Here is a 25,701-nt window from a genome sequence, read left to right on the forward strand (position 1 = left end):
TATTCCGATGTTGCCTTTTCTATTCAATTAAATACTTAAATCCTACGGGCAACACAAACCTTTTTTGTGTTGGTTTGTTTGTTTATTTTTGAGTCACTTGAGAAAAAGTGACTCTATGTAATCGGTCAGTGTTAGTCTGTCCGGCCGGCCGGCCATCTGGCCGGCCGGCCGTAGACACCACCTTAACGTTGGACTTTTCTCGGAAACTATCAAAGCGATCGGGCTCATATTTTGTTTAGTCGTGACCTCCAATGACCTCTACACTTTAACGATGGTTTCGTTGACCTTTGACCTTTTTCAAGGTCACAGGTCAGCGTCAAAGGAAAAATTAGACATTTTATATCTTTGACAAAGTTCATCGGATGTGATTGAAACTTTGTAGGATTATTCTTTACATCAAAGTATTTACATCTGTAGCCTTTTACGAACGTTATCAGAAAAACAAGGGAGATAACTAGCCTTTTCTGTTCGGCAACACACAACTTAACGTTGGGCTTTTCTCGGAAACTATAAAAGTGACCGGGCTCAAATTTTATGTGAACGTGACTCATTGTGTTGTGAATAGCAATTTCTTCCTGTCCATCTGATGCCTCATATAATATTCAGAACTGCGAAAGTGACTCGATCGAGCGTTTGCTCTTCTTGTTATATTTTGTATGTGTAGACCGTACTAGAGACCAGTCTTTCACCGCCGTATAATTGATCTGGAAATCTCCGCTAAGCAGCTCAATAACATAATGTGTACAAGGCTAAAGCATTTCTGCTACTCCACTCAAAAACTATGCACTCGTACTCTCTCCCTAATTCATGCAAAATTGTTTGCGGATTAGTAAACTTTGCGTGAAATATTGAATTGCGAATTTTTTTTTTTTTTTTTTTAAATTACGTAATCTTCAAAATAGATGAGTGTTTACTGAAGCGATAAACTATTTATACAAGTTAATAAGAATGGTTTGTAAGATCAAATACAAACCAGCAATACAACTGCTGTCGATAGATTACCCCCCTTGACTTCTATGTCTGTTGGGTCAAACTACGCCAGACATTTCTCTTCTAGTGGCTCCATAGCATGAGATACAGGCTCCGAGGCAGAAACTACTTCGTTCTGAACTTGAATACATCGGTTCCTCTTAGTTACATTTGGTCTTTTAAGTCCTTCTGTCGTTTCAATGCAACAGGTAATTCAAAACATAAACGAGTACTCACCTGAGTCGAAGTTTGTGTAGAATTCCACGATGTAGTTTACAGGAACGGAGGGATATGTGAGATGCGCACACCGCCGGAAACACGCCATTTTTCACAGCACAGGTCATCTGATATAACGATATCAGATGATCTGATTTTTCTTTAAGCAACCAAAAATGTTTCAGTTGTATTTACATTTGATAAATTAGCTTATTTCCTTTATTGGAGAGGGTGAAACTGAAGGGTGGGCACATATCCCTCCGTTCCTGTAAACTACATCGTGGAATTCTACACAAACTTCGACTCAGGTGAGTACTCGTTTATGTTTTGAATTCCACTTCTCGTAGTTTACCGAAACTACGTGATTTGTGAGATTTTAAAGTTGGTTGATTAAAGATTATATTTCAAACAAAGGAATAATCAAAGTCACACTAAAGTGAAATGTCAAACATTTATTCTCAAAGGACAACATGAGAATAGTGAACACCTGTTTTGGCTTTTACACCAAACATACATTGTTTGAAACAACCATGTATTACAAAAAATAAGTCATGCATTTATTCTCCATTCATTATGGGAATTGTAATTTCTTCATAACCAAAGAAACAATAAACACTACAACACATTTTAAAAACAATGGATCAATTGTCCACAAAACCATTTGCATTTTCTCTTACATGGAGCCAGGGAGATAATTGTCTCTAGATCTTAATTTGTTAGCTCCCTTGTCTTGAATTTTTAACTTTCTCAATGCAAATTATCAGAATGTAATCAAAGTTCGATTGCTCATACGACTTCCGGCCACCACAGCAGCCCCTCCAAAAAACCAAATTATCAGAATGTAATCAAACTTAGATTACTGAGCTGGAAGTTTTTTATTTTCCAACTTTCGCATAATAGTTTAAGATAGTGTTTGATTTATCTTTACTTTCCAGTGGTTTGTTATAGAACTTTTTGAAAGTGGATACATTTGACCAGCCTGCCACTTTCAAAATATCTTGAACAGCAACACCCGACTTGAACATTGCTGAAGATGATGCGCCCCGAAAGCTGTGGGGTGCAAAATTTGTAATTCCTGCGCGTATGAGTACAGTTTTTAGCCACCTAGCTATGGTGTCTTTCGCCGCTGGTCCATGTGGCTGTTGGTAACACAAAAGTAACTGGTCAGTCTCATTACTCTCACATCTGAATTCTACAGTACTATTAATGTACTGTCGAAGACAAGTCACCACACACAAAGTTTTGTCTTCTGTATAAAACGGTAACTGCAAAGGTTTTGGATGAAAGCCAGGTCTAGACTGCTTCAACTTTTCAGTTATGTAAATTGTACATCCATCATCATGAAAACAAATATTTCTCAACCTGATCAAATGAATTGTCTGCACTCTGTGGGCAGTAATTAACAACAACAAGGAACACAATTTTAAAGTCAAATCCTTCAATGAAAGTTCAGAATTTTCACCCATGTTTCTGAAAAACTGCAAAACTTTGTCTACATCCCAAGTTTCATTGTATCTTGGTTGTGGTGTACGCAGTTCAAAGATTCCCTTTAGAAATCGAATTACTAAAGGGTGACATCCTACTGTTTTATTGTCTGGTAGAATAACCACTGCAGATAGTGCACTCCTTGCAGTGTTTATAGCACTGTATCCTAAGCCATCTTCATACAGCTTAGTCAAGAACTGTAACACCTCATCTATAGTCGGACGAAGGGGATCACACTGGCACTGCACACAAAACTTGCTCCATCTGCTGAGGTAGGAGGCATACTGCTGTCTGGTTGAAGGTCGCCACGATGCCCAGATAACTTGGAAAGTCTCACCTTGAACTCCTCTTGCTTCGAGGGATTTCCTGATAAGCAACAAGCCAGAAGTTGCAGAGTCCTGTGGAGCGGATGCACATCTTGCGTATGTGGTAGATGGATGGTAAGCTTTCCCTTTGGAAGAAGAACAGGCTCTTGTGTCAGCATTTTCAACATCTGGGGGTACCATACTGCCGTAGGCCACTTTGGAACGATCAAGATTCCTTCTGCTCTGTCGCGCTGCCATTTGTTGAGCACTTTCTGCAGCAAGCTGAAAGGCGGAAAGGCATATATTAACCATTTTGACCAATCGTGGGTAAAGGCATCAATGGCCAAGGCTTCTGGGTCTGGTATCCAGGACACGAATGGTTTCATCTGAAAATTTAATCGTGATGCAAATAGATCGATGTCTGGCTTCAGCAGACGATCTTTTAATTTGCAGAAAATATCATGATTCAATTTCCACTCAGTACGATCATTGAATTGTCTTGACAAAACGTCAGCTTCTGTATTCAGTATTCCTGGGATATGTGAAATTGATATCCAAATACCATTTTCCTTGCACCACATCCAAATTTGTTTTGCAACGTTATTGCAATCTGGAGAACGCGATCCTCCCATATTGGATACATAGGAGACTGCACATGTGTTGTCTGTCAAGACTTTTACATGTTTTCCTGTGATCATTTCTTTGAAACTTTTCAAAGCGTACAAAATTGCCATCATTTCTAGAACATTGATGTGCAAATTCATTTCTGTTTCGGACCATCGCCCTCCAGTCTTAATTTGACCACAAACAGCTCCCCAACCACCTGAACTTGCAGCATCCTTCTGGATTTCAATTTCAGGATTAGTTTTTTCAATGGGAAAAAAAAAGAGGAATCTAAATTTTCAATCCACCAGTCTAGTTCTTCTGTTGTCTTATCTGTCAAGCTTGTCAGCGATTCAAAATTTCCTGCAGAAAATTTTAACGAAGTGGATTTCAGTCTGTCTAAACTCCTATAAAACAGTGGGCCCCACTGAACAGCTGGAAAAGTTGCTACCAACTGGCCTATAACTTGTGCCAGTTCTCTTATGGTCACCCTCTTCTTTCTTTTGAGTTCTGAACATGCGAGCACAACTTTTTGCTTTCTTTCCAGGGGTAAAGTAACTGTCATATCTTCAGAGTTTAAAAGAAACCCCAAGTACCTCAGTTTCTTGCAGGGTTTGAGGACTGATTTCTCTGTGTGGATAATAAATCCCAGTGAATCGAGTAATTTCACTGTCTTTGACACATTCTCTGCACACTCTTCAACAGAATTACCTTGCAGATAACTATCATCAATAAAGGAAGTGGATAAATATCCCTGTGATCTGAGTGTGGCATAGACTGGTTTCATTAACTTTGTGAAATAACGAGGGCAGTTACTTAGTCCATTTGGGAAGCAGGTATACTGATAAAGTTTGTTTCTCCACATGAATTTGAGGTATTTCCTGCAATCTGGTACAGAGTAGTATGCATGTCTGAGATCCACTGAAGCCATGTAGCAGCCTCTTATCATCATTTGAGTTGCTGACGTAAGATTGTCCATCTTAAAGTGCTCATATTGTACTGAATCATTAAACTTTTTTAGATTCAAAATGAGACGGTAGGAGCCATCAGGTTTTGGGACCATGAAAACAGGGGAGATAATTTCATCTTCCTGATGCACCGATTTTTCAATAACTCCCAAGGATAACAGTTTTTCAATTTCCGAATCCATGTTTGTCCATAGATTTCCTTGTACTTGATTTTTCAAGTAAGAAAGATTTTCAGAATTTAAGTCAGAAAACTCATCTATTGGAATATCAGCACCGCACACCAGAACTCAGAACTCAGAACTCAGAACTCATTTAATTGTCATAAAAACACAGTAAAGGGTTTATCAGACACGAAGTGGATATTTGTAAAGACAAGAAGAAATATCGTCCATGGAGCAGTGATTACAACATTGTTATGTATCTGTAGTTATGTCATTATTGCGTATAATCATGCAGTTGTATACAAATTCAGCAAGTTGTTGCTGTATCGATACGTCTTGCATCGTCATCAGCTGACTCGGATTTCGAGCATTAACACGTGCATGTTCCATAAGCTGCAAGCGTAGATCATGAAATCTTGTACAACTATCCAGGAAATGGAGCTCGTCTTCAATTACGCCACACACGGTGCACTTTCTATCCTCTCTGGGTGTGTTTGTGTATCTCCCCATGTCAAGAATAAATGGGTCTGATGTTATTTCTTCCCATTTTTGAACAAACTTTTTTAGTCTACCTGCTTCAAAAGGGCGGTTAGGTATTGTATCTTTACTTACAGATTTTGGCAGAGAAGGTAGTGGAGCTACTGCTGGCCTTGTTGCCACTCGGTTCGTCCGCTGCCGCGGTAGTTCATTCTGCCCCGTGCACGGTAAGGTCCTCTCCCTCTCATTCTGCCTCTTGGTGTCCAGGTTCTTCCTGCACCTCTTGGCCTCCAATTCCAATCGTTTTTTGCAAAGGGGTTGTTTTGTGGAAAAAAACTTTTGACCTTTTACTCCACTTGACTGACTGAGACCCAGGCCCATTCTAGCTGTTGTATCAATGTTTGCACATGCAGCTTTCAGGTCATTGCCAAACAACATATCTGTGATTGGAACTTCAGCTGAACCAAGTTTTTTGTACTTTTTGTTCAGTTGAGCATTTGAAATTTTCCCCCTTCTGTCCATTGACAGATCATGGTTTGTTTTCTGTACAAGTGCAATAGAATCTGCTACACCTTTCATGAGTCCCCGAATTTCGGGTGATTCACTTTTCAGTATGGTTTGCCATATGTTTGTGAGTGCATAGGTCGCTGTACACAGCGCTTTCTGATACTGCTGTAGTTTCAAATCTGCACCTCTTGTTGCACGGTCAAGTATTGACCATATCTCCGGATTGACCTTTGGAACAACAACCTTCAAGTTTTTAGGTCTGGCATACTTGTTCATTTTTTCTTTCATTTTTTCTTCTGAAATTTGACCTTTTGCCATGGTCTCATCAACCAGCTTCGCGATACCTTCCTTTATTTCTGGTGCAAGCTTTTCAGCATTGTCGAACTCTTTTTCTATTTCTGCCATTTCAGTGTCAGAATTACTAGTGCCACAAGTTTGACCACAAGTTTCACCTTCGTTCACTCTGATCATCGATTCTATTTGATCATCATAATCTTCGAACGAATCAGATTCGTCTCCAGATTCTTGTGACTCTGCTTTTCGCTTTTGTCTTTGTGTCATCTTCGAACCATGATCATCAGGCGATTCGCCTTCGGTCTGGCCTTGGCCCTGACCTAGCAGCGCTAGGATACGTTCGTTTTGTTTTTTCATGTTATTCCAATCGCTGATTGGAATGGTCACTGCCTCTAACCGAGGTTTTTTCTTATTCTTTTTCTTCCCTTCTTTTTCGTTTGACACATGTTTGTCCTTTTGACTTGAACAATGCAAGTCTAACAATTGATCCACTTCATCCGCGTGGATTTGGATTTCAGGCACTGATTCAGTGCTGTCCATTGTTCGAACAAATTCTAAGCATTTGCGACAACAAATAAGGAAAATACACTTACCGCAGGTCAAAACAAATGGTTAACCGAAGGAATAAATCAGTCAAGTTAGGAAAAAAGGACCCTAAAAGGAAGGATTAACCTGATAAAGTAAGACCGGTTTTGGAGAAGCTGCTATGGCGGCCGGAAGTCGTACGGGAATGGCGTGTTTCCGGCGGTGTGCGCATCTCACAAATCACGTAGTTTCGGTAAACTACGAGAAGTGGAATCAAGCCTTTGAGTGTTGCACACTGTATCAAGTTCTGGTGTATTAGCGATCGAGAAGTTTACAGAATTGATGTTTGTACCTTTCTGGTCAGTAATATCAGGAGATAAAAAAAATTACATGTATGCAACATAAGAGGCTAAAAGGCTAAGAAACTTGACGCCTCATCTGTCTCGGTTGCTGGACTTCATCGTTCATAGCATAATAGCAATACCATTTGTTGTGTAGAATCAATGATATTTTTTTCTGAAATAAAATATTCATGAAGAGGGTTCGATTCTAATCGAGTGAATATATGTGTCGAAAGCTGAATAAAGCAATGCGTTTGTCTTTGACTGGTGAAGTAGAGCTGAAGCTTTTTGTGCTGGATGTAAGCTTAGTTGGTTTTATCACACACACACACACACCCACACACACACACACACACACACACACACACACACACACACACACACACACACACACACACACACAACCCTGATGTTTGTCAAAAATGTTGCATGTTTCTGCTTCACAAATGCCTGCACAAAAGCACACGGATGTACACGTACCTCCCTACATACCCGTGCAAACAATCTACCACGGCAACACCACAGCCCCACACATAAATTTTATCCAAAAGTTATCTGAATATCAATACTGGCAATCTTGGTATTGAACGGGGAACTCTATTTTCATGGCGTATGTGGTCTAGGTCTCATTTTATACATGCTAAACGCCACCCTTACAAAATAACAAGTCGCGTAAGGCGAAAATACAACATTTAGTCAAGTAGCTGTCGAACTCACAGAATGAAACTGAACGCAATGCAACGCAGCAAGACCGTATACTCGTAGCATCGTCAGTCCACCGCGCACGGCAAAGGCAGTGAAATTGACAAGAAGAGCGGGGTAGTACTTGCGCTGAGAAGGATAGCACGCTTTTCTGTACCACTCTTCGTTTTAACTTTCTGAGCGTGTTTTTAATCCAAACATATATCTATATGATTTTGGAATCAGGAACCGACAAGGAATAAGATGAAAGTGTTTTTAAACTGATTTAGACAATTTAATTTTGATAATACTTTTTATATTTTTAATTTTCAGAGCTTGTTTTTAATCCAAATATAACATATGTATATGTTTTTGGAATCAGAAAATGATGGGGAATAAGATGAACGTAAATTTGGATCGTTTTATAAAAAAATATTTTTTTCACAATTTTCAGATTTTTAATGACCAAAGTCATTAATTAATTTTTAAGCCACCAAGCTGAAATGCAATACCGAAGTCCGGGCTTTGTCGAAGATTACTTGACCAACATTTCAACCAATTTGATTGAAAAATGAGAGCGTGATAGTGCCGCCTCAACTTTCACGAAAAGCCGGATATAACGTCATAAAAGACATTTATCGAAAAAATGAAAAAAACGTCTGGGGATTTCATACCCAGGAACTCTCATGTCAAATTGCATAAAGATCGGTCCAGTAGTTTAGTCTGAATCGCTCTACACAGACACACAGACACACATACACCACGACCCTTGTCTCGATTCCCCCCTCTATGTTAAAACATTTAGTCAAAACTTGACTAAATGTAAAAAGCCACAAATCGTGTAAGCTAATCGACTAAACAACAAGTCGCGTAAAGCGAAAATACAATCTTTAGTCAAGTAGCTGTCGAACTCACAGAATGAAACTGAACGCAACGCAACGCAGCAAGACCGTATACTCGTAGCATCGTCACTCCACCGCCCGTGGCAAAGGCAGTGCCCGTGGAATTGACAAGAAGAGCGGGGTATTCGTTGCGCTGAGAAGGATAGCACGCTTTTCTGTACCTCTCTTCGTTTTAACTTTCTGAGCGTGTTTTTAATCCAAACATATTATATCTATATGTTTTTGGAATCAGGAACCAACAAGGAATAAGATGAAAGTGTTTTTAAATTGATTTCGAAAAAAAATTTGATAATAATTTTTATATATTTAATTTTCAGAGCTTGTTTTTAATCCGAATATAACATATTTATATGTTTTTGGAATCAATAAAAATGATGGAGAATAAGATAAACGTAAATTTGGATCGTTTTATAAATTTTTATTTTTTTTTTACAATTTTCCGATTTTTAATGACCAAAGTCATTAATTATTTTTTAAGCCACCAAGGTGAAATGCAATACCGAAGTCCGGTCTTCGTCGAAGATTACTTGACCAAAATTTCAACCAATTTGGTTGAAAAATGAGGGCGTGACAGTGCCGCCTCAACTTTCACGAAAAGCCGGATATGACGTCATCAAAGACATTTATCAAAAAAATGAAAAAAACGTTCGGGGATTTCATACCCAGGAACTCTCATGTCAAATTTCATAAAGATCGGTCCAGTAGTTTAGTCTGAATCGCTCTACACACACACACACACACACACAGACACACAGACACACGCACATACACCACGACCCTCGTTTCGATTCCCCCTCGATGTTAAAATATTTAGTCAAAACTTGACTAAATATAAAAACCAGACAAGCGAACAGATTTAGGTAAATAATTATGCCATGCATTGCAAGGAACATTTCTATTGAATTCGGTCGATGCTTAGATCTAGAAAAAACACCAGCTCACTTTATGGGGATTTGAATAGTGCTGTTTCACGAGTTCCAGATCTAGACTGACAAGGTAGTAGAACATTTTATTTTTAGCTTGCAAAATCGAACTTGCCCTGCAGTCACCTTAATAAGTCGAACCGCTTTCCCTGCCACCGGGGGTAGCAGTTTGGCGGGGGGAGGGCCATAGAGTCGGCACACTGGGAGTGGAACTTGACGAAATGTCACCGCCAAGGGCCTAGTACGATAGCTTCTCTCCGCTTCAAACTTACATACGGATTACGATTCCTATCCCCAGTTTCTCATGTTGGTAACCACTGGCTATTTGTCAGATGTGTCGTTCTCCCACATTTGAACGATGCTGTAGTGCGAGCCGGTCAAAATGCCCTTTAGTTGTCAAACCACGTTCTCTTTTTCCGCACAAACTGTTTTGCGTTCCGGACCGGAACACACTAAGGAGATGATCATTGACTATTTCTGATTGGACAATGATGCCAACGCCCACATGACCCTAGCTACAATGTCAAGGTCGGAAAGTCGTGAATAGTTTGGTCTGCAAGGGAGTTGGTGACGGCCACACTTCTTTTTGTTCCTCATCTAGTAAGGGACATCGCTGTAAGATGTGTTCCGCTGTTTGGTCCTCTTGACCGCAGGCACAGGTTGGTGATGGCGCCAGCTTGAACTTTCGGTTCATGTGAGCATTGAGCCTGTTTTGGCCAGTACGCAGCCTGATGAGGTTGACTTGCTGCTCTCTGGACATTGTGTAGTAGGCATCTCTGTTTGTCCTTGGCCTCATCAATGCCTTGATGATTGTCTTCTGCTCACTAAAGCTGACACTGTTTTCAGGTTGGTCTTCCACGGCTCCTTCTTTCCCCAGCTCATCTGCCCTTTCATTTCCTGGTATCCCACAGTGTGCTGGTATCCACTGGAGGACAACTCTTCTGGTTTGTCTGACCATCTGTAATGCTTTGGCCAGCTGTGGGAGTTTGTCGTTCTCTAGGGCCTGAGGCGTCCGAGAGGAAGACAACTTGGTAGCAAGGGTATGCGGAGTCCTGAACCAAGGAGGCGGCCTGCATGAGAGCTTCTGCTTCTGCTTTATAGTTTGTGCAGTGTTTGCCAGTGGCAACGCTGGATGTAGCTGTATGTCCCCCAGGGAACTGGATCAGAATGCCAGCACCTCCATTGAGCACGGCGTTAGTTGCTGATCCATCGGTGTATACATGGATCCACGCCTCTTTTGGGTACTGTTCGTCGATCAGGGCTAAGGTGAGTGCCTGTCGAGCTGTGTCATTCTGATCTTCTCCTTAGGTAACATGTGGAACACTGGTGCAGATCTGGATGCCTGGTTTCTCTGTTGCCTTGGGGGTTGCCTCTTCTTCTTGAGTCAGAGGTAGAGTGTTCTGTGGGACTTCCCTGTACTGTCGAGAAAGTCTCTTGCTCTCGTGTACAAAACTGCTCCGTTTGAGCCGGTTCTTGGTGAGGTTGCTCAGTCTGTGCTTCATGGGGTGGTCGGGTAGGCACTTGAGCTTCTCGGCCTGTACCATAGTCTTGGCTTCTCTTCTCTGACAGAGGGGTTGGATGGTGGTAAGCTTCTCCATTTCCTTGATGGGCGTGGATTTCATTGCACCAGTGATGAGTCGGAGGGCCTGGTTTTGCACATGGTCGAGGGTCTGCAGGTTTGTCTTGGCTGAGGTTGACCACGCTGTGGAGCCGTACTCGAGGTGGGGTCTGATTGTTCCCTGGTCTACTGTCTTCAGTATCTTCTCGTTCGCTCCCCAGGTGGTACCTGCCATTCTAGCTTCCTGAGTATGGCTAGCTTGCGCCGGGCCTTCGTTTCTGCCTGTGCAATGTGTGGTTTCCAGGTCTGCCGTCTATCAAAGGTGACTGTTACACGACACTTGAGATTGCCACAAGTTCTCAAATGTCGTATAGTTGTGTTCTTTTATTCTACGTCGCCCGTCTTCGCAGCAGCAGAAAACAACTCGTCAAATTGAGTTCGAGGATTTATTTAGCATTCCATACATACAACTGCACATCGTAGCAGAGTTAAATAGAAGCTTTTTTACATACAAATCGCGCTGGCATATATAGTAAATACTCAAACTCGAGAATATTCCAGACCGAACATGATACAACTACATTATATGCGAACCGCCCATGGACTAGAATGGTGACGTTCTCTGTGACGTACATCAAAAGGTGCCGACGCCCTCAATCCGATCGAACGCCACGAACTCACACTAAATCAGCATGGTAAACAACTTGTTTTGACAGGACTAGAAAGTTCACCTGCATTCTCGTCCAAGCATAAATATTGTGTTTACAAAATATAATATCGGTACTTTCCCACAAAGTACAAATAAGTCAACTACACGCAACACACAAAACTGAACCAAAGCTCAGCAACGGTAGCGTTTCCTAACATTACCCCCAACACCAGAAGAAATTTACCTAATTTCTTTCAATCATTGAAACGCTACCTGTACACATATTATGTATACATAACAGATTGAAATCCAGGTATGTACATTAGTCTGTTGGAGAATGAACACAGTTTTACTCACATACTCGGCTGAGAAAATCTGCTCCAACATTGTCTGAACCTTTGATCGATTCCACTCGCATATCAAAGTTCTGCAAGTACATCACCCACCTCATGATACGATTATTCACAAACTTCGCAGAGTTCAGGTAGGTGAGGGGTTTGTGATCAGTCTGAAGCACGAATTTCACCCCTTGGAGGTAGAGTTCAAATTTCTTGATTCCCCACACAATGGCTAAACACTCTTTCTCCATGGTCGAGTAGTTCTTCTCGGCTCCTGACAGCTTCTTGCTGGCATAGCTGACCGGAAACGGTTTACCTCCATGCTCTTGCATCAGCATGGCGCCGATCCCTTCGTCCGATGCGTCTGTACGCAAGATGAACTCTTTGGCAGTATCAGGAAGGCGTAGCACCGGGTCTCGTGACATCAGGTCGCGCACGGTCTGGTATGCCTTCTCCTGAGCTGGTCCCCAGAGTATTCGGTTAGGGCATCCTTTTCGGGTCATGTCCGACAAAGGCGCCGTTATGGCGGCGAAGTTTGGAATGAACTCTCTGTAGTACCCAGCCAATCCAAGGAAGGATCGCACCTGCTTCTTGGTTTCAGGACGTGGCGCATTGAGGATCTTGGTGACGTTTTCCAACAAAAGCCCCTTTTGACCTTCCTTCAGTGAATGACCTATGAAGTCAACGTTGTCGGTCCCCAAAATGCACTTGCTGGGTCTCACGGTCAGATTGGCTTTTGTCAGGCGGGAAAACAGTTCCCTCAAAGTCTCCAGATGCTCCGCAAAGGTCTCCGTGTGGACTAGCAGATCATCCCAGTAGTACACAACATTCTTCATTCCTTTGAGCATTTTTCGCATTCCCCTCTTAAGGGTAGCACCACTGTTCACCATGCCAAAAGGCATCCGCAGGCACTCATACGTTCCGTCTGGAGTTGCAAAGGCGGTCTTTGGTATGTCCTCTTCGCGCACAGGAATCTGCCAATATCCCTTGCTGAGATCGATCTTTGAGAAGATCTTACTGCCAGTCAACCGTCGGAACAGATCAGCCGCCGTCGGCATTGGTTCAGGGTCAAACACGGTGATCTTATTCACTTTCCTGAAGTCAATGCATACCCTGTTTGTACCGTCTTTCTTCTTGACAACAACAACGGGAGATGAGTAAGGGGATGATGACTCACGGATGACCCCCATCTTCAACATGCTGTCGATGTCCTTCTTCAAAGATTCCCGAGCCTGAAACGGGATAGGGTATGGTTTTGACCGAACAGGAACGTCAGATGTGAGGTGGACTTCATGTTCGACCAAGGACGTAGAGCCTGGAACATCAGAGAACCTATGGGTGAAGTCGCCCATAAAATCATGCAGCTCCTTCTGCTGATCTTCTGTCAGGTCGGGTCCTAGCTTGACGTCATCCACTCCCTCTTTCTTGTGGAGGTCTCCCAACTCCAGTAGTTCCTCACCGTCGAACTCGTCTAGTTCGGCTGGTTCTTCCGCACTTGCTGCGACCTGTACTGCTTCCGGAGGTCTCTCCACATACAGTTTCAGGAGGTTAGCGTGGTAGATCTTGGACTTCTTGCCGACATTCACCTTGTAGTCGTTGATCCCTACCACGGCCTCAACCTCGTATGGGCCTTTCCACTGCATCAGTAGTTTGTTGTGATCAGTGGGAAGCAGTATCAGCACTTTGTTACCTGGTGTAAACTTCCTGTTTACGGCTTTGCGGTCGTAGTAGTGCTTTCCGCTATCCTGAGACTTTCTCAAGTTTTCTCTCGCAATCTCGAGAGTCTCCTCCAGTTTCTCTCGCAACTCGAACACGTACTGGTAACTGTTCTTCACTTCAGGTGTGTCCACATCTTTCGTCCACAATTCCTTTAGTATCTGCATCGGGCCTCTCACGGTCCGCCCGTACATCAGCTCGAACGGGGAGAATCCAGTGGACTCTTGTGGCACCTCCCTGTATGCAAATAGCAAAGCATTGATGTAGCGATGCCACTGCCTTGGCTGCTCACTGCATAGTTTCTTCAGCGTGGACTTCAGCGTCGCATTGAATTTTTCGACCAGCCCATTGCACATCGGGTGATAGGGTGTCGTAGTCAAGTGACGAATGCTCAGCAGCCTGTTGACCTCTTCCATGCATTCAGAGACAAACTGTGTCCCCAGGTCTGTGAGGATCTCTTCAGGAACCCCAATTCTGCTGAAAATGTCCACAAGTGCCTCGGCAACAGTCTCGGTGTCAATTTTCTTCAGAGGCACGGCTTCTGGGTACCTGGTTGCATAGTCTACCAGGGTCAGTACCCAACGATGACCCTCTTCACTTGGCGGTTTTATCTCGCCGATGAGGTCAATGGCCACCCTCTTGAAAGGTCGGTCGATCAAAGGCATCTTCTGCAACGGCACTTTCGGGACCCTTCCTCGAGGTATGGTTTTCTGGCAAATATCGCACGATCGGCAGAATCGAGTCACATCTGCATGCAGTCCTGGCCAGTAAAACGCAGCCTGGATTCTGTCCGATGTCTTCTTGACACCCAGGTGACCTCCCATAATAGAGTCGTGGGCCACCTCCATCACCTGGCGCCTAAGTGGTTGAGGCACCATAACTTGACGTAATGGCTTCCCACCGTTGACTCTCGCGTGCTGGAACACTCTGTACAGGATCTTGGCCTTTACTTCAAAGTGCACAGTGCCTTCGCCCTTAGTCATCTCCTTGACAGGACGACTCCTGTACTTTGTTAAGGTCGAATCAGCTTCCTGTAGCTGAATCATCTGATCCCTGTCCACGACAGCAGTTGCAGAACTGTTGGTGACCCTGAGTGGCGTAGTTGTTTTGTCCTTCTTCGCCTGGGCTCTGGTCGTCACAGCGCTTACAACCTGCGGCTGGTCGCGGCGATGCACAGTTGCTCTGTCATCTCGTAACAGTTCGCTGATATCTTCATTCGCGAATGGCAGTGGGTCTTCCTCCTCAACAGCAGGCTGAGCTGCGCCCATTCTCCATTCGACATCAGGGTCATCAGGACGTCTCGCACCCCCAATGTTCCCAATTAATAGATCGTACAAGGGCTTCTTCAGGCAGACGGCCTCAACTTCTCCGGTGAAGTATGGAGTATCGATCTGGATTTTTACCACTGGTGCCTTCACGCATTTGCTGTCAGCCATGAGCGTCCACTTGAAGTCACCAGTGAACTTCTCTGTTGGCACCAGATCCTCTTTGACAATGACTCCATTGCAGCCCGAATCTCTGAGAACAGTCACTTCCTGCTTCTCAACAAATCCCTTCGACACGGGCATGTTCGACACTGACACAGCTGCGCTGGCGACGACAGAGATTGACTTGCCATTGGCGAGTAGAAGCTGGCCATCAGATAGACATTCTTCCACGTCCGATGGTGTATCCACTTGCTCGGCAGCCCTTGGGAGTATGACGCTGCTCGCACATACTTGTTGGTTCGAGCCACTCGTTTGCCTCTTGTTGTCGTAATATCTCCGTCGATGTTCTTGCGCTTTGTCATTGACATGTCCGTTATTTTTCTTTTGGGGACAGTTGGCGACTCGGTGGCCCTTGGCATTGCAAAGGAAACACGTTATGTTCTGCCCTTCATTGGATGATGGTGCGGACTCAGTTTGTCCCTTGGCAGGTTGGTTTGCCTGGTTCCCGCTCTTCTGGAAAGGTTTCGATGACTTTGACGTCCCCAGGGTCCTTCCATGAGCAATGAGATAACGCTCAGCAGCATCAGTAATGTCCTTCAAACCCCGCAGTTTTTGCTCTTCCAAGCGGGTCGCCAGGTCCTTCGGGCAGGCATTAAGGAACTGCTCCTTCACGATCAAGTCCCGCAGACTCTCGTATGACTGCTCTTCACCTGATAACTCCACCCACTTCTGCAGGTATGACGACAGGCGCTCCACAAACTGGCTCGGTGTCTCTCCAGACAATGGCTGGCATTCGCGGAAGCGTTGACGGTAGCCCCTTTCAGTGAAGTTGTAGCAACGCAACAGAGCTTCCTTCAGTACATCATAGTCTCTGGCGTCATCGTTTGAGAGTCTAGTGTAGACCTCAAGTGCTGCCCCAGTCAAATGTGCGCTGAGTTGAATCGCCCAGTCGTCGCGCTGCCATCTAGCACTCTCAGCGAACCTCTCGAATCTTGCAAGGTAGCAGTCGATCTGGTCCTTCCCGTCAGCGAATGCTGGAAGTTTCGGTGCCCTGTGTAACATTTGCTGCTGGTTATCTCTTTGGCGTGGTGCCTCGTGCTCATTTTGAACACGCACCATTTCTGTCTGAAGCTCTAAGCGCTTGGTCTCCATTTCTATCTGGAGCTCTAAGCGTTTCAGCTCCATTTGCTTTTCTTCACGCTGCACTTCTCTTTCTCTTTCTTTTTCTTCACGCTGCGCTTGTCTTTCTTCACGCTGCGCTTGTCTTTCTTCACGCTGCGCCAGCAGTCGTGTCTGGGACTCGACGAACTCCGTCAACTGCTTGCCTTTTAGTCCCAGTTCAACTCCTTTTGCCCAGAACTCAGCCATTCTGGTCTTTTCCGGTGCGTTCGTCTGTATTCTTTCACAGCCCCGAACGTAGACGAATGTAGTCTTCTAAAAGAACACAGTCTCTACTGCACCTCCGATGCTTCTCTCGTCGCTGGTCACCTTCGTAGACGCAGGCTGCCACCCTCCTCGTCTAACGTGACGGCGCACTCTGCTCACGATACGTACACGACGTACCTCAGTCGTATTTCGTAGTATTAATGCACTAACCCCGCGACGAAGTCCGTCTCGTCCAAACGGCAGCTAACCTCTGTAATCCCGATACACTCCGGCGTCGCTCACCGTACCGAGCTGCGGCGATTACCAAACTCTTCACCAGTCACACCGAATCCACGGTTCCGTAGTCTCAATACTGATCCCTCAGGATACACCCGATTGATGGCTACCTCCTGTGACTGTCTTGACACTGGTCCTTGTTGCTGGAAAACCCTTGGCGTTAAACGTAGATCCTTGGCTTGGCCCCCAATTGTTACACGACACTTGAGATTGCCACAAGTTCTCAAATGTCGTATAGTTGTGTTCTTTTATTCTACGTCGCCCGTCTTCGCAGCAGCAGAAAACAACTCGTCAAATTGAGTTCGAGGATTTATTTAGCATTCCATACATACAACTGCACATCGTAGCAGAGTTAAATAGAAGCTTTTTTACATACAAATCGCGCTGGCATATATAGTAAATACTCAAACTCGAGAATATTCCAGACCGAACATGATACAACTACATTATATGCGAACCGCCCATGGACTAGAATGGTGACGTTCTCTGTGACGTACATCAAAAGGTGCCGACGCCCTCAATCCGATCGAACGCCACGAACTCACACTAAATCAGCATGGTAAACAACTTGTTTTGACAGGACTAGAAAGTTCACCTGCATTCTCGTCCAAGCATAAATATTGTGTTTACAAAATATAATATCGGTACTTTCCCACAAAGTACAAATAAGTCAACTACACGCAACACACAAAACTGAACCAAAGCTCAGCAACGGTAGCGTTTCCTAACAGTGACACCAAGGTACGTTGCTTCTTCATCCTCTCTCAGAGGAGTTCCACCAAGCCTAATGGTTCCGGCTTTCTGCTTTGGCGACAGTATGAATAGGGTGGTGGAGGATTTCTCCTTGTTGATGGAGACACACCAATCTTCTGCCCATGCGTTCAGCCTATCTTCCGCTCGCTGCATTCTGTAGGTGGCAGTACTTGCGTGCTCCTCCTTGCACCATATCACAAGGTCGTCTGCGTAGAGAGCAGCTTTGATCCCCTTGGGCATCTCAGACACCAGATTGTCGATGAAGAGAAGGAAGAGTGTGGGGGAGAGGACTCCGCCCTGAGGGACGCCATGACGAAGGAGGAGCTTCTTGCTTTTGGTCTCATCGACGTTAACACTTGCCCTGCGGTTATAGAGGTAGGAGCGAATCCACTGGTACATGTTGCTGGACACGCCTTTCCTCAGCAGTTTTACAAGGAGTCCATGTTTCCAGATCTTGTGGCGAGGAGGTTCCTGTATTCCAGGTACCACCTGAGGCGCTCGTTCACAATTCTCTCCAGGGTCTTCACAACACAGCTGGTGAGGATAATTGGGCGATAGCTGGTGGCCTTCTTTGGATCCTTCCCTTTTTTGACTCACATGCGAAGCAAAAGTGAGTCTATGTACTCACCCGAGTCGTCCGTCCGTCCGTCCGTCCGTCCGTCCGTCCGGACGTCCGGACGTCCGGACGTCCGGACGTCCGGAAAACTTTAACGTTGGATATTTCTTGGACACTATTCAGTCTATTAGTACCAAATTTGGCAAGATGGTGTATGATGACAAGGCCCCAAAAAACATACATAGCATCTTGACCTTGCTTCAAGGTCAAGGTCGCAGGGGCCATAAATGTTGCCTAAAAAACAGCTATTTTTCACATTTTTCCCATTTTCTCTGAAGTTTTTGAGATTCAATACCTCACCTATATATGATATATAGGGCAAAGTAAGCCCCATCTTTTGATACCAGTTTGGTTTACCTTGCTTCAAGGTCAAGGTCACAGGAGCTCTTCAAAGTTGGATTGTATACATATTTGGCTCACGTAAGTGTAGCCTATGCAATCGTAACTTTGTCTGTCTGTGCGTGCGTGCGTGCGTGCGTGCGTCTGTGCGTGCGTATGTCTGTGGTAGAAACTCTAACATTTGAAGACGTCACATTACATTGACGTCACATTATGACGTAAGAGGGTTAGACGTCACGCGAAGGAAGTACTGACAGTCTCGGTCATTATTATTTTGAGCGCGCCGAGACTAGTTGGCAGTCGTGTCCTTGTAAGTAGGCTACATGCAGACAGACAGATCTAGATCTAGTGTCTCGCTCTCTTGCACAGTTTCACCTATGCTCTTTCTGTGTGTGTGTGTGTATGTGTGTGTGTGTGTGTGTGTGTGTGTGTGTGTGTGTGTGTGTGTGTGTGTGTGTGTGTGTGTGACGGAGTGATTGAGTTTGTGTTACTGTTTGTCGATTTCTTACGTGAGTCTTGATGGCTTCGCCTCTTGTTTGAAGTGACCTTGACCCTGAACTATGGAAGATAACTGTTTCAAACTTAAAAATTATGTGGGGCACATGTTATGCTTTCATCATGAGACACATTTGGTCACGTATGATCAAGGTCAAGGTCACTTTGACCCTTATGAAATGTGACCAAAATAAGGTACGTGAACCACTAAAAGTGACCATATCTCATGGTAGAAAGAGCCAATAAGCACCATTGTACTTCCTATGTCTTGAATTAACAGCTTTGTGTTGCATGACCTTGGATGACCTTGACCTTGGGTCAAGGTCACATGTATTTTGGTAGGAAAAATGTGTAAAGCAGTTCTTAGTGTATGATGTCATTGCTGTCAAGGTCAAGCATGTGAGTCGTATGGGCTTTGCCCTTCTTGTTTAAGATGGGGATCATGATCGCTTCTCGCCAGAGTTGTGGTAGCGATCCTTCTTGCCAGCTGCTGTTGAAGACCTCGAGTAGCTTGTTCTCTGCTGCACTACCAAGGTGGGTTAGCATCTCGTTGGAGATGCCGTCTGGGCCAGGGGACTTCTTCGCCTTTAACTTTTTCAGAGCTGAGTGCAGCTCGTGGAGTGTGAGTGGTTGACTCATGGCGTCCACTGTCGACTGTCTGGCAGGTCTCTCTCTTTTCTCTCTTCTTGCTTCTCTCTGTTTCTCGGGGCTAACATGGAGGTTGCTCTCAGCTGCATAGCTTTCAGCAAATTGGTTGGCAGCATGCTTTCCAGTTAGCACCTTCCCGTTCTCTTCTAATGTGATCTTTCCTCTGCTGGTGTTCTCATCATTCAACTGCTTGGTAAGCCTCCATAGTTACCAGAGCTTTCTGCCATCCTTCTCAAGGTTCAGAGAGCTTGTTTTCTCTTGCCAGCTTCTCCGTCTTGCCTGTAGCTTCTTCTTGAGAAATTTGGCTTCCTGGAGGCGGATGTTGTTGTTTTGTGACGGGTTGACTTCTGCTTCCCTTCTGGCGTCTGCCAGATCATCATCCAGTTCCTGCAATTCATTGCTCCAGTAGGGGCCCGGTAGCTCAGTTGGTAGAGCACTGGACTTGTGATCGAAAGGTCGCAGGTTCGAATTCGGGCCGGGACGGACACGGGTCAACTTTATGTGCAGACTCAGAGACGGAAGCCATGTCCCACCCCCGTGTCATCACAATGGCACGTAAAAGACCTTGGTCATTCTGCCATAAGTGCAGGTGGCTGAATACACCTAAACACGCAGACACCTGGGTAGCGCGACTCCGTTGCTGCTAGCTTTCCACTGGGAGGAAGCGACCCAAATTTCCCAGCGATGGGACAATAAAGTAATGAAAAAAAAAAGAAAAAAAAAGTAGGGCTTATAGTCTCTCCTGGCACCCCTGGGAATGGACTCACGCGCTGCTCTGAGGATGCTCATGTTGAAGTCCTTAGCCACCATGTTAATGTCTCGACCCTCGACTCTGATGTCTTTGGTGAGTTCGCTGGTGCGGTGTCTAAAGAGGAACCAGTTCGCTCTTTTGTAGTTCCACCGTGGGAAGGAAGCTTCAGTGCAGGACTCCATGCCCAGGGTCAAAAAGACTGACCGATGGTCACTTCCACCTAGCTGTTCTCCGACCTCTCCGCTGGTTAGCTGGTGCATGTCTTCCGTGCAGAAGGCAGGGTCAGGAGTTGATGTAGTGTGCCATCTTCTGGAGTAGAATGTAGGGCAGTCAAAGGGACTGTTCAAAAGGATGAGACCTTTGTCGTCCTGCCAGTTCTCCACCTCTTCTCCTCTCCGATCCAAGTGGTCATATCCCCAACTCTGTGAATGACTGTTGAAGTCACCCATCACGATGAAGTTGGAGGCCTTTGCGGGGATCGTGTCAAGGGCGAGGTGTCTATCGTTGGGGCAGTAGAAGTTGACAAGATGGAATTTTGCTGTCTTCGTCTGGATTCGAATCACCTGATTTTCGGAGTCCTCCATGTGCGTTTCTATCAAACAGGCATTGATGTTGTTCCTGATGAGGGTCAGGATTCTTCCTTTGCTTCGGTCTGTTCTGTCGGACCTAAGGCACTGGTAGCCTCTCACTTTGAAGGACTTTTGGGGTGTCAGGTGCGTCTCCTGAATACATCAGATGTTGATGTTCTCCTCATGCAGGATATGCTCCAACTCTGTCTTCTTGTTCAGGATACTTTCTGCGTTCCAGTGCATGACCTGAAAAGGTCCCTGCTGACTGGGTTTCTTCCTGGTTGTGGTGGTGCCAGTCACTCTCCTCCCGCGTCCCCTGGCGTGACAAGACGGACGGGAGGGACCTCCAGTAGTTGGGGCTGGGTCCTTTTGAGGCATGGGACCCGACGCTGCTCCACCCTGGGGGGTCCTCAATTGATTGTGTCATCATTTGCGTAAGCGCGTGTACCCGTGGTTTGTTAAAATGCGCCGTGCGGCCCGGGTCCTCTGTCTTCAGCATTCGGGGTTTTCTGTCGGGGTTACCTCACCCTTAGCTTATGGCCCGTACGTCCTACCCTGAGAGCACAGGGGGGAGGATTTGCCGGGATCCCACCCGGAGCTAGGGTTTTAATGCGCCATTAATCGCATTATATGAGTCCCGTCAATGGACGATGGAGCATTTCAAAGGGGGTAGCAGTGCCGCCTGCTAACCCACTCCGCCCTGGTAGGAAACACCGCCAGTTTGGTCCGCGGCCGCAAGCGGGTTGGGGGTGGTCGCCCCACTGAAAATCCCTTAAGAAAGATCAGCCTGTCCCAGTTTTGATGTTCGAATTCCACACACCGTAAGAAAAAAATTAATACTACCAAAAAAAATCCATTTCAGCAGTAATCATTGTAGTGCTTACGTTAATTTTGGTATTTCTAGTGTTATTAATGACGTGTAAAATAAATTTTACCTAATCTCGAAGTGCAGGGACATCTTACCGCAACCTCGTATCTCGCGGAAATGGTTCAGTTGCCGATGAGAAAACTCGTAAGTCGACATACGAGGTTTTCATCGGCCAAATCTTTTGGTTCGCGCTTTCGACGAATTGATATACGAAGTATATTTGCACCCATATTTTACTGACTTCCAACGAACTCAGGCTTTCAGCAGAATAACCAACAAATCGAGAAAAAATCGCTGATTATTTTGATGTACAAAACTCGATTTCGACAAAAATCGAGTTACAAGGTTTGATTTAAGGTTCTCAGTCACACACAGTAGGATGCAGATAGCTGGATTCGTTGAGAGCTTTTAATCATGGCTTCCTTCGGATACACACATGGCGATGGAGAGGAAGTGTCTTATTGACGCAACCCAATCCAACAACTTATAAACAACTAATATAATCTACATCTCCCTTCTCAATAGAAATTAAACAAAACGAAGTAATGCTAAATCAAAACTTATATTTCAAACAACATTAGATCGAGGGCTGTCGCGAGCGGAATTCACAACAAGTCGCGTAAGGCGAAATTACAACATTTAGTCAAGCTGTCGAACTAACAGAATGAAACTGAATTCACTGCATTTTTACAGTAAGAGCGTATACTCGTAGCATCGTCAGTCCACCGCTCGATGCAAAGACTGTGAAATTGACAAGAAGAGCGGGGTAGTAGTTTCGCTGAGAAGGATAGCACGCTTTTCTTTATCTCTATTCTTTTTAACTTTCTGAGCGTGTTTTTAATCCAAACATATCACATCTATATGTTTTTAGAATCAGGAACCCACAAGGAACAAGATGAAATTGTTTTTAAATCGATTTCGGAAATTTTATTTTAATAATAATTTTTATATTTTTCATTTTCAGAGCTTATTTTTAATCTGAATATAACATATTTATATGTTTTTGGAATCAGAAAATGATGAAGAATAAGATGAACGTAAATTTGGATCGTTTTAAAAACATTTGGTTTTTTTACAATTTTCTGATTTATAATGACCAAAGTCATCAATTAATTTTTAAGCCACCAAGCTGAAATGCAATACCGAAGTCCGGCCTTTGTCGAAGATTGCTTTGCCAAAATTTAAATCAATTTGATTGAAAAATGAGGGTGTGACAGTGCCGCTTCAACTTTTACAAAAAGCCGGATATGACGTCATCAAAAAAAGAAAACAACGTCCGGGGATATAATTCCCAGAAACTCTCATGTCAAATTTCATAAAGATCGGTCCAGTAGTTTGGTCTGAATCGCTCTACACACACACACGCACAGACAGACAGACACACACACACACACACACACACACACACACACACACACACGCACGCACACACACACACACACACACACACACACACACACACACACACACACACATACACCACGACCCTTGTCTCGATTCCCCCTCTACGTTAAAACATTTAGTCAAAACTTGACTAAATGTAAACAAGTCGCGTAAGGCGAACATACAACATTTAGACAAGTAGCTGTCGAACTCACAAAATGAAACTGAACGCAATGCAACGCAGCAAGACCGTATACTCGTAGCATCGTCAGTCCACCGCTCATGGCAAAGGCAGTGAAATTGACAAGAAGAGCGGGGTAGTAGTTGCGCTGAGAAGGATAGCACGCTTTTCTGTACCTCTCTTCGTTTTAACTTTCTGACCGTGTTTTTAATCCAAACATATCATATCTATATGTTTTTGGAATCAGGAACCGACAAGGAATAAGATGAAAGTGTTTTTAAATTGATTTCGACAATTTAATTTTGATCATAATTTTTATATTTTTAATTTTCAGAGCTTGTTTTTAATCCAAATATAACATATTTATGTTTTTGGAATCAGAAAAGGATGGAGAATAAGATGAACGTAAATTGGATCGTTTTATTAAAAAAAAGATGTTTTTACAATTTTCAGATTTTTAATGACCAAAGTCATTAATTAATTTTTAAGCCACCAAGCTGAAATGCAATACCGAAGTCCGGGCTTCGTCGGAGATTACTTGACAAAATTTCAACCAAATTGGTTGAAAAATGAGAGCGTGACAGTGCCGCCTCAACTTTCACGAAAAGCCGGATATGACGTCATCAAAGACATTTATCAAAAAAATGAAAAAGCCGTCTGAGGATATCATACCCAGGAACTCTCATGTCAAATTTCATAAAGATCGGTCCAGTAGTTTAGTCTGAATCGCTTTACACACACACACAGACAGACAGACACACATACACCACGACCCTCGTCTCGATTCCCCCCTCTATGTTAAAACATTTAGTCAAAACGTGCCTAAATGTAAAAAGCAAGCTTATGAAATCCTTTTTACATTCAGTCAAGTTTTGACTAAATGGTTATACATAGAGGGGGAATCGAGACGAGGGTCTTGGTGTGTGTATGTGTGTGTGTGTCTGTCTGTCTGTCTGTCTGTCTGTCTGTCTGTCTGTCCGCAGTCTGTCTGTGCGTGTGTGTGTGTAAAGCGATACAGAGTAAACTACAGGACCGATCTTTATGAAATTTTACATCAGAGTTCCTGGGTATGATATCCACAGACATTTTTTTCATTTTTTGGATAAATGTCTTTGATGACGTCATATCCGGCTTTTTGTAAAAGTTGAGGCGGCACTGTCACACCCTCATTTTTAAATCAAAATGATTGACATTTTGGCCAAGCAATCTTCGACAAAGGCCGGACTTTGGTATTGCATTTCAGCTTGGAGGCTTAAAAATTATTTAATGACTTTGGTCATTTAAAATCTGAAAATTGTAATTAATTATTTCTTTTATAAAATGATCCAAAATTACGCTTATCTTATTCTTCATCATTTTCTGATTCCAAAACCATATAAATATGTTATATTTGGATTAAACACAAGCTCTGAAAATTAAAAATATAAAAATTAGTATTATAATAAAATGTCCGAAATCAATTTAAAACCAATTTCATCGTATTCCTTGTCGGTTCCTGATTCCAAAAACATATAGATATGATATGTTTGGATTAAAAACACGCTCAGAAAGTTAAAACGAAGCGTACAGAAAAGCGTGCTATGCAGCACAGCGCAACCACTACCGCACTAAACAGACTCGTCAATTTCACTGCCGTTTGCACGAGCGGCGCACTACGGTCACTGTGAAAAAATGCAGTGCGTTCAGTTTCATTCTGTGAGTTCCACAGCTTGACTAAATGTAGTAATTTCGCCTTACGCGACTTGTTTAGTTTGCATGCGCACCACTTCACTGGGTCTCAGTGGTCTTTGGTCTTTTGCTGACTTGTCGTGATGACATTTCTGTTGGTCTTTTGCTGACTTGTCGTGATGACATTTCTGTTGGTCTTTTGCTGACTTGTCGTGATGACATTTCTGTTGGTCTTTTGCTGACTTGTCGTAATGACATTTCTGCTGCTCACGGGCAGACTTTTAACTGGTTTGAGACGGAGGTGTTGTTCTCTTTTTTCTTAAAGGGGAGGAAATCTTCTACTGGGGAGGGGGGGGGGGTCTTTAAATAGGGAGGGGGTAGGGGGGGGGGCTGTCCTCTGAAAGGCGAGTCGTGTAAACATTTGCTTTTCTTGTTTTCTTGTATCCATTACATCCCTTTAAACGGCGAAATGAACTTTCGTTTTCAAAATAGTCGCGCTAATGATTTCCTTCCAGATGTAAATAAATGGCGTGTTTTGAAATTGCCTTTTCCATAGCATGAAGACAGTTCTGACCCATTAGAGGTGGTCTGGACGTGTGTACGTATGTTTGTGTAATGGGCTGTGCTGTATGTGTGTGTGTGTGCGTGAGTGTCTGCGTGTCGGTCTGTGAGTGTATGTGCGTGTGTGTGGAGGGTGTGTGTAACTAGGTGTGTTTGAGTCTC

General features: G+C 44.0%; 1 protein-coding gene across 2 annotated transcripts in view; it reads left to right on the top strand.

Moving 5' to 3' along the window:
- Positions 1 to 25,701, top strand: part of LOC138949514 (uncharacterized) — a 725,664-nt gene that overhangs the window by 435,229 nt on the left and 264,734 nt on the right. The window lies entirely within an intron of this gene.

The sequence above is a fragment of the Littorina saxatilis genome, linkage group LG15 (assembly GCF_037325665.1).
Source record: "Littorina saxatilis isolate snail1 linkage group LG15, US_GU_Lsax_2.0, whole genome shotgun sequence".
In the NCBI taxonomy this organism is placed as follows: domain Eukaryota; kingdom Metazoa; phylum Mollusca; class Gastropoda; order Littorinimorpha; family Littorinidae; genus Littorina; species Littorina saxatilis.